Consider the following 12357-nt stretch of genomic DNA (forward strand, 5'->3'; position numbering starts at 1 on the left):
CCAGGTGCATGCAAACTCTCCAGCATTGTGGTGCTGCTCTGCGGTTTCCTTGCACAGCTGATCTTTGCAGATAAGTCTCAGCTCTTTGCGCTCCGCCTAGAGAGCCCTCCTCTCTGCAGCGCCCTGCTCCAGGGCCTCGGCTTCCTTGCAAGTCACCTGACTCTCAAGAGGACAGCGTTCGTGACAAGAGCTTTGAGGCTTTGTTTCCGGCGAGGGGGAGATGGTGCTCACTCATGACGCACTTGCTCGCGCTCCGAGCCTTGCCTGAAAAAAGCTGTGAGAAAGGAAAGCGCGCAGGGCCCTGCTACACCTCTTTCCAGTAAACGGGTGCAGCTGCCATGTATAGCAGCTGATAACACGTACGTCGGATGAGGGGCCTGGAGAGGCACCAAGTCTTCTAAGAAGCTCGGGGGCCTTCGGGGGGGTTGGACGGGTTATTAAGCTTCCCTGCTGAGAGCTCAAACCTCAAGCCCTGTGCACTTTTTTCTCCCCGGGGCCTGAATGGCACCCAGTGCCATAGTACTCGAGTGCCTCAGGCCTTGCCCTTGAGGTATTTATTCTTGTGGGAGCCTTGTGACATAAAATGGTGACATTATCCCTATGCCACATCCAGGGAACCAAGGCACAGAGAGGATAAAGGATTTACCCAAGGTGACAGGCTACATGTGGTGGGGTAGGGCATTGAACTAAGGTCCCAGGCCAAAACCCCAGCCATGGGCTGTCCCACCACCTCCCACTCTGTTGAATGGAAGTGTGTAAGGCACAAGCATTGCAACTCCACAGCTTGCCTGTCAGATATGTTCCTCCCCAACACATACACTGGCTGTTGTGGGATGATGCTAATAACCGGCGGTAATTAAGCCACAGTCAACATCATCCAAGATGTCTCCAGACATTGTCACGTACATATGCCACATTAGCTGTATTTCTTCTGTAGTCCAGCAGGAAGGGCTTCTTAGACTGGAGATCTACTGCCCCAGACTATCAGAAAGCACACTGTATATTTGAAAGGGAATTTGCTTTAGGCTGGAAATAAGATTTTTGATTTCAAAAGCACAGTCAACCAGCTGATGTTCTGATAGACAGCCTTACTAACACGCACCAGTAAGTTTTCAACCAATGTTATTTCTGCACCGGAAATATAACACTGGATTTCCAAAGCTCTGCTCGCACATTCGTTAGCCATGCTGTCTGCATGTACGGTTACTGCAACTGCTTATGCAAATGGAACGGTGTGTATGAATGGCCAGTCAAAGAACTAGCTGGCTTTTTGCATACACATAAGTATATAAACCTGAGCCATTATTTTTCTGTGATTAAAATAAACCCTTTGGATCCAATTCTCCCCTCGCTTGCACTTGAGTGAGTTTAGCAGATTCATTCTTGATTTTCAAGTGAAAGAATTTGACCACTTCTTTCCATGGTGGCAGACTGACTGTTATTCCTCTGAAAGGCCACTGGTCAAGTGGTTCTCAGTGTTGAGGGGAAACTCCTGACCAGAACAGCACACTTGCTCTCAAATAGCTGGTGAGATCATGGGCCAGATGCACCACATTCAGACTGAAAGTTGTTCTGTAAAATTACAATCACCCTGAAGCAGCTGGCTGAAATGCTGCTGCTCAGAGGTCATCTTAGCACTCCTCTCTTCAGGGCAAAATGGTGCAAACACCAATTTAAAACACTCCTGTCTGTAATTTGAGGGAGTCTGAATGCAGTGACTAGAAGGTGTTCATATGCAATTAGGAAGTAAAGGCTGGGTTGCACTGCGTGCCATTGGAAGGTGGTTTTCACTCCACTGTTTAGTAAGACTTGGATATCACAAGGTCTTGGAACATATGACCGAATGAACAAGCTCCCTCGAGCAATTGGAAGTCTGGTGTTGCTAGAGCAAGAATGTCATTTTGTTGGAATATGCAACAATTTGGCTTGTGGATTTGATTTTTTCTTACGCAGCATGGAACTGATGATCATTCTTCTTAACATACATGTTGACACCAGCAGGGAAAATAAATTGAAAGGACTTGAACGTCTGTAATTGCCAAGGTATTTCCAGGTAATTGTCCTTTTTAGTGCTGATATAAACAGTTTCAGTGTAATATTACAAGCTCTAGCTTGGATTTTTCACATTCAAAAAAATCAAAATCTACACACAGAACCATGGAAAATTAGAGTTGGAAAGGACCTCAGGACATCATCTAGTCCAACCCCCTGCTTAAGCCAAGGCTTTGTCTAGCTGGGTCTTCGAAACCTCCAAGGATGGAGATTGCATCACCTCTCTGGGTGACCTGTTCCAGTGCTTCACCACCCTCCTAGTGAAGAAGTTCATCCTAATATCTAACCTAAACTTCTCTGAACCTGCAGTTCCCAAAACACATGATTTTGACCCAGTAAAACTATAGTGTTACTCTTGGTTCTGCCTCTTGATTCTTATCCTAGCAGCTAGAAGGTAGATCCGTACCCTGGCCAGCCATCACCTCACTTCCAAAGAAAAGTGCATGTAAGTGTAGAGGCAGCAGAAGGGAGATGGATTTTGATCTTCCCACACACAGGTTGATGTCTTGCAGTGTACACCCCCAGATGGATAGATTTGATAGGCTGTACTATCACATTCCCTTGAATGTCTCCTGGGACCTCACAGAAGCCCCTGCAAACAGGCAAAGACTAGTCATTGGTAGCTTGACTATCACCCAGCAGCACTGCAGGTGGCTTTCTAGTAGGTGGGGAGCGGGGAGGAGCATATTGCCTTGCAGCTTGTGACATCTTTGACTTCTGGGCAAAAGGGGTATGAGCAGCTGTTGCCTGTTTCATACCTTGCACAGATGTGAACAACGGCCAAAGGTGCAAAGCCATGGAGAACTGGCCAGGCTTCGGGGAATCAAACACTGCTCTTTATGTACGGGTTTAGAAGCTAGAATGAACGGCAGTTATTTTTGGCTTGCTTTTGTGTTTCAATGAAATCAGACCACCAGGAACTAAAGCTCCAACTTTTGCAAATGTTGGTTGGCTTAATTCCTCTTTTATAGATTTCGCTCTCCACTTTGGCATGGATTTTCAGTCATAGTATTTGCATGACTGCCTGCCACATACCTCTTAAAGGGGTAGTGCCTGCTATGCTATTCTTGAGGAGAGAATGCCAACTTCCTAAATGTTTTTTTTTTGCCTTTGTAAAAACAAAGAGGGAAAAAGAAGAAGTGTGCAGACCTCTTTTTTCCCTTCATTCTGCTTTTCAAAAAATAAGGTATTCTATTCAGGGGTGTGTTGTATGTGAGAAAATACCGTCATCTTCATTTTAGTGACAGGGAAACAAAAGCAGAGAGATTAAGGATTTGTCTTCCCAAGAAAATTAGGTTGTGTTACAACCCAGACTTGAGGGGATCTGATGACCATACAGTGTTCATTCTGTGTAGACAAGGCCCAGCTGTGTTTAATAGCCAGTTAGTCGGTCACAGTTAACCCCTCCTGGGAACTGCAGGGTAAACCACAACCTTGTCCTTGTCAAAACCTCGTTTAACATCCTTCTGATTAACACAAGTCCATGAGGTTATGTTCCAACAGAAGCGAGTTTTCTGCTGCAGGCAAAGCCCCCCGCGACGTGCCCAAGGTTGCACAGGAAGGCCATGGCAGAGCTAGGAGTCAGATCCCAGCTTCTTGCAGTCTAGGCCATTGCCTTAACCACAAAACCAACCACCACGCTATTTTTAAGCAAAGCATTGCACACGGCCAGAAACTGAGGCTTATTAAAAAGATGGGACAAATGTCTCTCATCTTACTGCCACAGGAGACTCCTGAATCGCTTTGTCCCTGCCAGCCAAGATCACCTGCTGCTATACCTGAGCAAGCCTAGTCGTTTTAGAGGGATGAATTTGTAAGCAGAATTGGGCCTTCTGGATCATTATCTGTTTTGTCCCTCAGCAATGACAGCTCCATAAAGTTGAAACTTGCTTTTGCTCTATATAACTATGAGCTTCAGTAATAACCTCTACATCGCTCAAGAGTCCCTGCAGTCCTCCCTGAACTTCCAAGACCTGAACCAGTTTGCGCTGGGCTCAGCATAAAAATGGAGATGTTTTTTCTGGTGGCAATTTCATCTTCGTTTGGTCAGGGGTTGGATATCTCAGAGCATTACAAGCACCATCAAAAATGGATGTTTGCCACACTGCAGCATTTACCCTTACTCCAATATTTGCGGTATTTCCTATATTTAGGATGGAAAATACTTTGAATACCAGGGTTGATGTCACTGCCATGAATAGCAAAAGTCCCGGTTTTCTGTGCCCATCATAACCTCGCTGCATGGGGAAGTGTTGTTTTAACCTATGTGGTAAAGAAGCAGAGCCATTACCTGTTGTATTTGCCTCCTGAGGGTATTGAAAAATTGTTCCTCCCAGGCTAGTTCATTACAAAGGCGTCTAGTTTCAAAGGGGATGATTGTATTTCTAGATGGTTTTGGTCTAGATGAACACCTTCCTGGGGTCATTTGACCCCAGTACTTTTTCCTGCCATGGCAGGGGGTTGGACTTGATGTTCTGCTCAGGGCCCTGCCGACCCTACCTACTATGAAACTATAACTGTGTGGCCATTGGAAAGTCACTTTCACTGCATCTCAGTTCTCCATCTGTAAAACTGGAATAATAATACCCTTCGGGCATGTCCACACAAGATGCTGGCTGCACAGTAGGAGGACAATACTGCGCAGTAGCGTGTCATGGCACGGACAGTGCTAATATGCTACTGTGCAGTATTATTAACCAACTGCACAGTAGTGTCACCTAAAAGACGTCTGCCAATGCTACTGCACAGTAAGTCCCGTTACTGTGCATTTATTTAATATTTTCTAATACAAGTCTAAATAAACGTGCAGTAATGACTGTGCAGTAGCATCTTGTGTAGCTGCACAGTGTCTTCAAAATTTACTGTACATGCACACACATATACATGCATGCACACACACACACCAAGCAGCTATATGTATATGTGCATATAAACACATATATACACATACAGCATACCACATATGTGCATATGGTAAATGTCTATGTGCTTGTAGGAAGGAAGAATTTTATAATGATATTTTTTACTGAAGCAACTATGTAGTTGGGAGAGATATTAGACAAACTTTTGAGCACAAACTGACCTGAGGAAGGGTACTTTTGGGCCCAAAAGCTTGTCTAACATCTTTCCCAACAATACAGTTCATCTCATAAAAGATATCAACATAAAACCTTGATTCTTGCATATTTCCTGGATCATCACATCCTCTTCTCTAGACTAAATAAGCCCAGTTCCCTCAACCTCTCCTCACAAGTCGTGTTTCCCAGCCCCCAAACCATTTTTGTCACCCTCCGCTGGACTCTCTCCAGCTTGTCCACATCTTTTCTGCAGTGGAGGGCCCAAAACTGGACATAGGACTCCAGATGTGGCCTCCACGGTGCTGAATAGAATCACTTCCTTTGACCTACTGGCAACACTCCTAGCAGTACAGCCCAGGATGCCATTAGCCTTCCGGGGCCCTCCACTTGATACCAGCTGCCATTGATACCATTGAGCCATTGATTACTATTCTCTGAGCCTGATGCTCCAGCCAGTTTTCGGTCCACCTTATAGTCCATTCATCCAGCCTGTACTTCCTTAGCCTGCTTGGGATAATGCTGTGGGAGACCATATCAAAACGCTTGCTAAAATCATGGTACACCACATCCACTGGTCTCCCTGCATGCCCAGAGCCAGTCATCTCATCATAGAAGGCAATCAGATTGGTCAGGCATGACTTGCCCCTGGTGAATCCATGCTGACTCTTCCCAGTCACCTTCTCCAAGTGCTTAGACATGGATTCCTTGAGGATCTACTCCATGATTTTTTCTAGGGACTGAGGTGAGCCTGACTGGACTGTAGTTTCCTGGATCCTATTTCTTCCCTTCCTTAATTATGGGCACTATTTTTGCCCTTTCCCAATCATCCAGGACCCTTCCTGATCACCATGAGTTTTCAAAGATGATAGCATATGGCTTTGCAATTGCATCAGCCAACTCCCTCAGCACCTTCAGGAGCATCTTATTCAGCCACATGGATTTGTACATGTCCAGGTTTTCTAAGAGGTCTCTAACCTGTTCTTTCACCACTGTTGGCTGCTCACCTCCTCCCCAACTATGCTGCCCGGTGCAGTAGTCTGGAAGCTGCCCTTGCCTGTGAAAACGGAGACGAAAAAGGCATTAAACATTTCAGCCTTTTCTGCATCCTCTGTCGCAGGGTTGCCTCCCCTATTCAGTAAGGGACCCACACTTTCCCTGATTCTCCTTTTGCTACCAACATACTTGTAGAAACCCTTCTTGTTAACCTTCACATCCCTTGCTAGCTGCAACTCCAATTGTGCTTTGGCCTTCCTGACATCATCCCTGCATGCCCAAGCAATACTCTTCCATTCTTCCCTAGTTATTTGTCCAAGTTTCCACTTCTTATAAGCTTGTAGGTCCCCTTGACTTTCCACAGCCCAAGCCTGGGAGCTAAGCCAAGTAGACAGTTTAAAGGGCTCTGAACACATGCTGCTTCAGTACTCTTAGGCTCTCTGTCTCAGGAGAGCCTCATAGCTGGACTGGGGCACATTCACCAAATGTCTACTCAGCCAGATTGCCAGCTCTGGGCCTATACAGGGCAGGAGCATATGCGCAAGGCGTGACTCTCAGTTATGGTCACAGACTTGGCAGAGAGCAGATATAAACACGCCCTGAGACTGCTGGCATTGGTACATCAGGTAAGGCTGCAAATCCCCCCACTCCCCGCTGACATAGTTATGCTGGGAGAACTCCTGTGGTGGGTGCAACTGCATTAGCAGAAGAAGGCTGTTATCCGTTTAGGTCATGCAGTTTGGGAGGTGGTACAGCTGTATCAGAAGAAAACCCCCGTCTGATGTCATGTGCCACGTTTCCACTAGGGAGCTCTGCTGCCAGCAGGTCCCTAGTGTAGACAAGCCCTTAGGGTCCAAAATACTTGTGTGGAGCTGGGCCTTAGTAACTTGGGAAAAGTAACTGATCTTGGTTGGAGCCTCACTGTGCTCCTATAATAGAAATAATATGCACAGTGGGATTCCCCATTGGCACATCAGTGCCTAGGACCGAATGTACAAAAAATATTCTCACCTCCCTAGGAATAACCTGTTCTCACATGACAGATAAACTGATTGCAGTGTCCCTGTTCTGGGTGTAAATGAAGGACTCCTGTCTGTTTAAATGGCCATCCTCGCCATGGTATCTGAACATCTTGCAAAGGTCAAAGTGCATCCTCTCCCAAAGTAATACTGTCCCATTTTGTAGATGGGAAACTGAGGCACAGAGAGAGTAAACGACTTGCCCAGTGTTACAGAGAAAGGATGTGGCAGCAAGGAGCCAGTGCTCTAGTGTGCTGCTCAAGTGTCTCAACCACAAGGCTCTCTTTCTATCTGAAGTCTCTAATGCTGTCCATCTGTTTCCTGTGAAAGATGCTAAATTCACACAAAGTTTTGGAAAAAAAAAATTGAAAAAAGGTTTCAGATGACAATGATTACAATCTATTTTAGGATTTTCTATAGCAACCATCACTGTAGTATCTAGCCACTGATTTCTGATGGGCTGATTTAAATTAAAAATAAAAAAATCATTAATTGGCGGCCTCCCAGCACTCTGATTGGCTGCTACAAATTCTAATTGATACAGTATCCAGCACATCTGAAATACATCAACAAGCTTTTTGCCCACGGATGCACCCGACACTTGAATTTAAATGAAATACATCCCGCTCTCAAGTGAAAAAACACTGGTGAGTTTGAAAAAATTAAAAGCCATATTGGAACAAACTGTTGGCATAAGGTGACCTTTAAGATTGAATTGTGAGGCTTGTTGTTCACTTACCCTCACATTATTTTATCATTGGCCAAGAAAAGAATCTGTTCTTAATAAATATGGACCATAACAAAGTGATTTTCCTGGGACATCAAAAAAAACCAACCAAACCAGAGTTGAAAACAAGATGACAACTCTGACTTCCCCATAAAAGCTGGCAAGATGAAATACCTTGCATGATGCTGGAGTTTGAGGCTTTATTGTACCTTGTAAAAGCAAAAAGCTTGATTGGATTAAATTGTGCTCTTGGCTGTAACCAGGAGATGCCATAGAAGGTGCTGGCATTTAGGCAGCAAATGGCAAAGTTGGCCCTGTGATCTTTAGAAAAGTAATCCTTGGAAAGTGTGTCTCTGATGCTCCGCTTTACAGCCAGTGCCACACAGTAGGCCATTATGGAGCTTTTGGCACCATCTTCATAATGCATTCATTTTAAGACCGGAGAGGCCATTAGGCATCTAGTGTGATCTTCTTATACCACAGGCTGTAACATTTCTCTTGGTTACTCCTGTGTTGGTTCTAATACTAACTTGTGTAGCATAAGAGTCAGATGTTTCCTATGACATGGGAGGGAAGGGAAAGTTTATGCTGTACTGCAGTAGGATGGGGAGAAGCAGATCATCCAGAGTGCCTGCTGGTTGTCCTTCCAGATGTCTTGGTCACTATGAAGCAGCTTGGTCTGACACCTAGCTTGCACTGCTCCCCTGTCCGTCTTGTGGTTGGATCCTGTAACCCTAGGGTTTCCTACAGCTGCAAGGTGGGCTGGTTTGTTTGAACTAGTCTCATTAGAAGCACTTGATTCTGAGCAGTGTTGGAGAGAAGATCTTGGACTGGGTAGATCATTGTCCTGATGGTCCGGCAATTCCTATGTTCTCACAATTTCAAAAATAAGAATGAGTGTATGGATGAGGTTTTCTGGGAGCGCTTTGATCCCTATGCATCAAAGCACACAAACACTTGTTTAAGCACAGAAACCATCTCTTTGGTTTGAGCTGGACTTAACCAAGAGCTTAGAGTTACGTGCTGCCTATGTATATTACTCATTAGTGATGATTTTGCTGCTTATCCAAGGATTGCCAAATCATTTGCAAATGCTAAACTTCATAGCAGTGTTGCAAGGTGCCTTCTTTCTACGGGTGGAGTTGTCAGCTTGCTTGAGACCATACTGCAAATGAGTTTGAGTGGCAGAGCAGGGATTAGATAGAAGACCTGCTCTCCCCATGAGGCACAGTCACTTCCACCACATGCAAGAATGGAAGGGCACTCCATGGAGTAAACCTAATACACATGATATTTTTGGAATATTTTTTTAAGGCACTTCATTGTACAAGTAATCTGTGGAACGTGCTGCTAGAAGACATTGTGGGTGACTTTCTGTTCTTTCCTGGCCTTCTGTTTTTTTCCTGCTCATCTCAGTCATTTTCCTGACACATTTAAACAACCAAAAATGCCAGGGAGCTGGCCAAATCTGAACACTTGAGTGAGCACAAAGGAAACAGAAGGCCACTGTATTGGGGAAAATAATTGGAAAAAGTGAAATAAAAGGTCCTACCGTCATATGAATGGGAATAACATTTGTAGGTTTGCTAGGCTGGGTTCAGATGATAAGCTCGATCAGTCCACATGTTTCTGGGCATAATATGATCTTCATCCAGGAAGTTCCTTGCTGAGACACGGTCCAGTGTAAGTCAGGAAGCGAATGGGTGTTAGTGGGGCAGATTCAGTTCTCACCATGTGGGGTTTACACGTTCCTGGCCACAACTGCAGTCACGATACCAAACTAGACTCGCTGCTCATTTGTTTGCAGCATGATAATCCCTGTGTTTCTAAAAGAAACTGTACACAAAACTGTTCTCAATTTGAGACAATATGAAAATCTAATTACAGGATTTATTAAATGCCATGTGGGCTTCCTAGATATCCAGGGGGGAAAAAGCTTCTCTCTCTTTAAATAAAGGCTGGTCCTTGCTATTGATCAGCTAAATATTTCACTGGGAGATGTGCGCTTATTAAACGTTCCACCAACACTGGTATGGTTTTAGGAGAATGCAAGAAAAACCGAAGTGCCCCTTTTGAGATGGACTGAAAACAGAAAAAAGGGAAAGATTTTTTTTACAGTGTGTGGTTTAAAAAACAAAAACAGAGTGAAGCTTCTTATAAAACAAAAGCAAACTTTTCACAACTGGGTGACCTTATTTAAAAAAAAAAGTCTCCTTTCCATAATTCAAGGTTGGGTACAGAGTGAATGGGTACGCTGCTAACCAGCCTGCATCAAGGGGCCACCCCAAATTCACATACATGTAGATGATACAGGAATTCAGTCTTTTCAGAGTGCCACTCAGCCCATGGCGTACAAGTCCCAATGAACACTGCTTTCATGTCATCAGGTGTCATTTTGCAAGGTCTGGGCATAGCTGGAATACGGTGGTCAGTTGATCAAAAATGTTTCATTTGAAGAAACTTGGGTTCAGGAAACTCATCAAACCTAGGGCAGGATTCTGAGGGGAATGGGTCTGGATTGACAGACGACTCAAGGTTTGGAGACACGGTGCTTCTAAGGTCCACAGCACTATAGAGGACTTGGCTGGTGCAGTTCCCTGGGGATGGGGACCACAGGGACTAGGAAATGCAAAGCCCAGGGTTTCTGGGCTCTATCCAGGCCTGGGTTTCAGTTCTGCAGTAGGGAGCCTTGAAGCCCTGAAACCCCTGGCTGAAGCCAGATCTTCCCAGACCTGTTGCAGAGCCAGGGCTTGGATCCTGGAAGTCCTGGGATGAGGTCCCAGGGCCTGTGGCTCCAGAGAGGTTGTATAACTGGGTTGCAGCTTCCTGTATCTGTAGACTCTTATCATTGGCATCCCTCCTATAGAGACAGCCATTAGCAGTGCAGCTGACAAGACTGTCAATTTTATCAAGCTGGTCCAGTCCAGAGTGCTTCCAGCTTGCAGGGATATTAAAAAAAAAGGGTTTTGGTTTGATTTGGACCAAAATCAAGTTTTAAAAGAATTGCTTTCCCCATGAACCAGAAAAACTGCATTCTAGTAAGTTCTACTTCTGATTCAAAGGCTGGCTCTTAAAACTATAACACCAGCAGTGTCCTCATCCATACTAAGTGGATTAATAATAACAATTTCACAAGGAGGTGCTAGGAGTTTTAACTCATAGACTTGGTTGAATTTTTCAGTTCTTTTTGTGGGAAATTTTTTAAAGTTTGTGGGGGGGTTTTAAAAATTCTTCCAGACCTTTTTGTTGGTGTTATCACAAAAACCCAAAATAATATTTTCAATATATATGTCTACAGGAAATGACATGTTTCACTGACAACTTTTGCAGAAATATTAGGAGAGGTGTTTGTGAACTAACTTGACGATTTTAACCAAAATGAAAACCATCTTTTTTCAAATGAGCCTTTTGACATTGAAAGAGCTTTTCATTAAAACATTTCAGTCCTTTTAGTTGATATTATTTGTAAAATATTATAATGGTGAAAAATACCATAAATGCCAGATATATAATATATCTAATTCTGAATGTAAGTCCTAAATGACAATCCTTAGAAGGAGAAAAGAATCTGGTCATGATTCAAAACCTATAGAATTGATATAGATGTGTGTGTATGTGACAGATAGGTAGATAGATAGAATGAACACACACACACACACATATATAAATGTATATACATATACATCCATATTTGTGTGTTTGAAGAATTCCACAAAACATTTTTCCTTTTCATTTATAACATGGAATTTCAAATAAAGAGTATTTCATGTATTTTACTACACAACATGTGTTTTCTATGGAACAGAAACCTATGAGGTACAAATAATATTCTTTGAAATTTGCTATGCCTCTGAGAAAGCAAGGAAATTAAGCCGGCAACAGAAATTATATAGTTGCCAAGAACACGTTTTTTCTTTTGCTCAAGCCAACTTGAATGTTTAAGGGATTTACTCCTCTTCTAAATGAAACAACCTATTACTTGGGTTTATAAACTAGTCAGGGGGGATCAGCAGGCATTGGGGAAGTCACTGTTTCCCCGAGCACTGCCAGGAGTGACCAGGAATACCGGTCACAAGCTGGCAGAGGGCAGGTTTAGGTTAGATATCAGGAGGCGCGACTTCACGGTCAGGGCGGCTAGGGTCTGGACCCAACTTCCAAGAGAAGTGGTGCTGGCTCCTACCCTGGGGGTATTTAAGAGGAGGTTAGATGCACATCTTGCTGGCGTTGTTTGACCCCAGTCCTCTTTCCTGCCAGGGCAGGGGGTCGGACTAGATGATCTGCTCAGGTCCCTTCCGACCCTAGAAACTATGAAACTATGAAATTGAGCAGAATGTATCCTTTATCTCCCAATCTAGAGCCTACCTTAATTTTTAGCCCTAATTTAGGACAGAAGTTTAGCAACTACTTAACTTAAAACTTGTGAGATGAGATTTTCAAAACCACAAAGGGAAGTGCAAAAGCCAATGAAGGTTGAGCCCCAAATGTTCAG

The sequence above is a fragment of the Crocodylus siamensis genome, chromosome 7 (genome assembly GCF_052110815.1).
Source record: "Crocodylus siamensis isolate JL-2025a chromosome 7, ASM5211081v1, whole genome shotgun sequence".
Taxonomy (NCBI): Eukaryota; Metazoa; Chordata; order Crocodylia; family Crocodylidae; genus Crocodylus; species Crocodylus siamensis.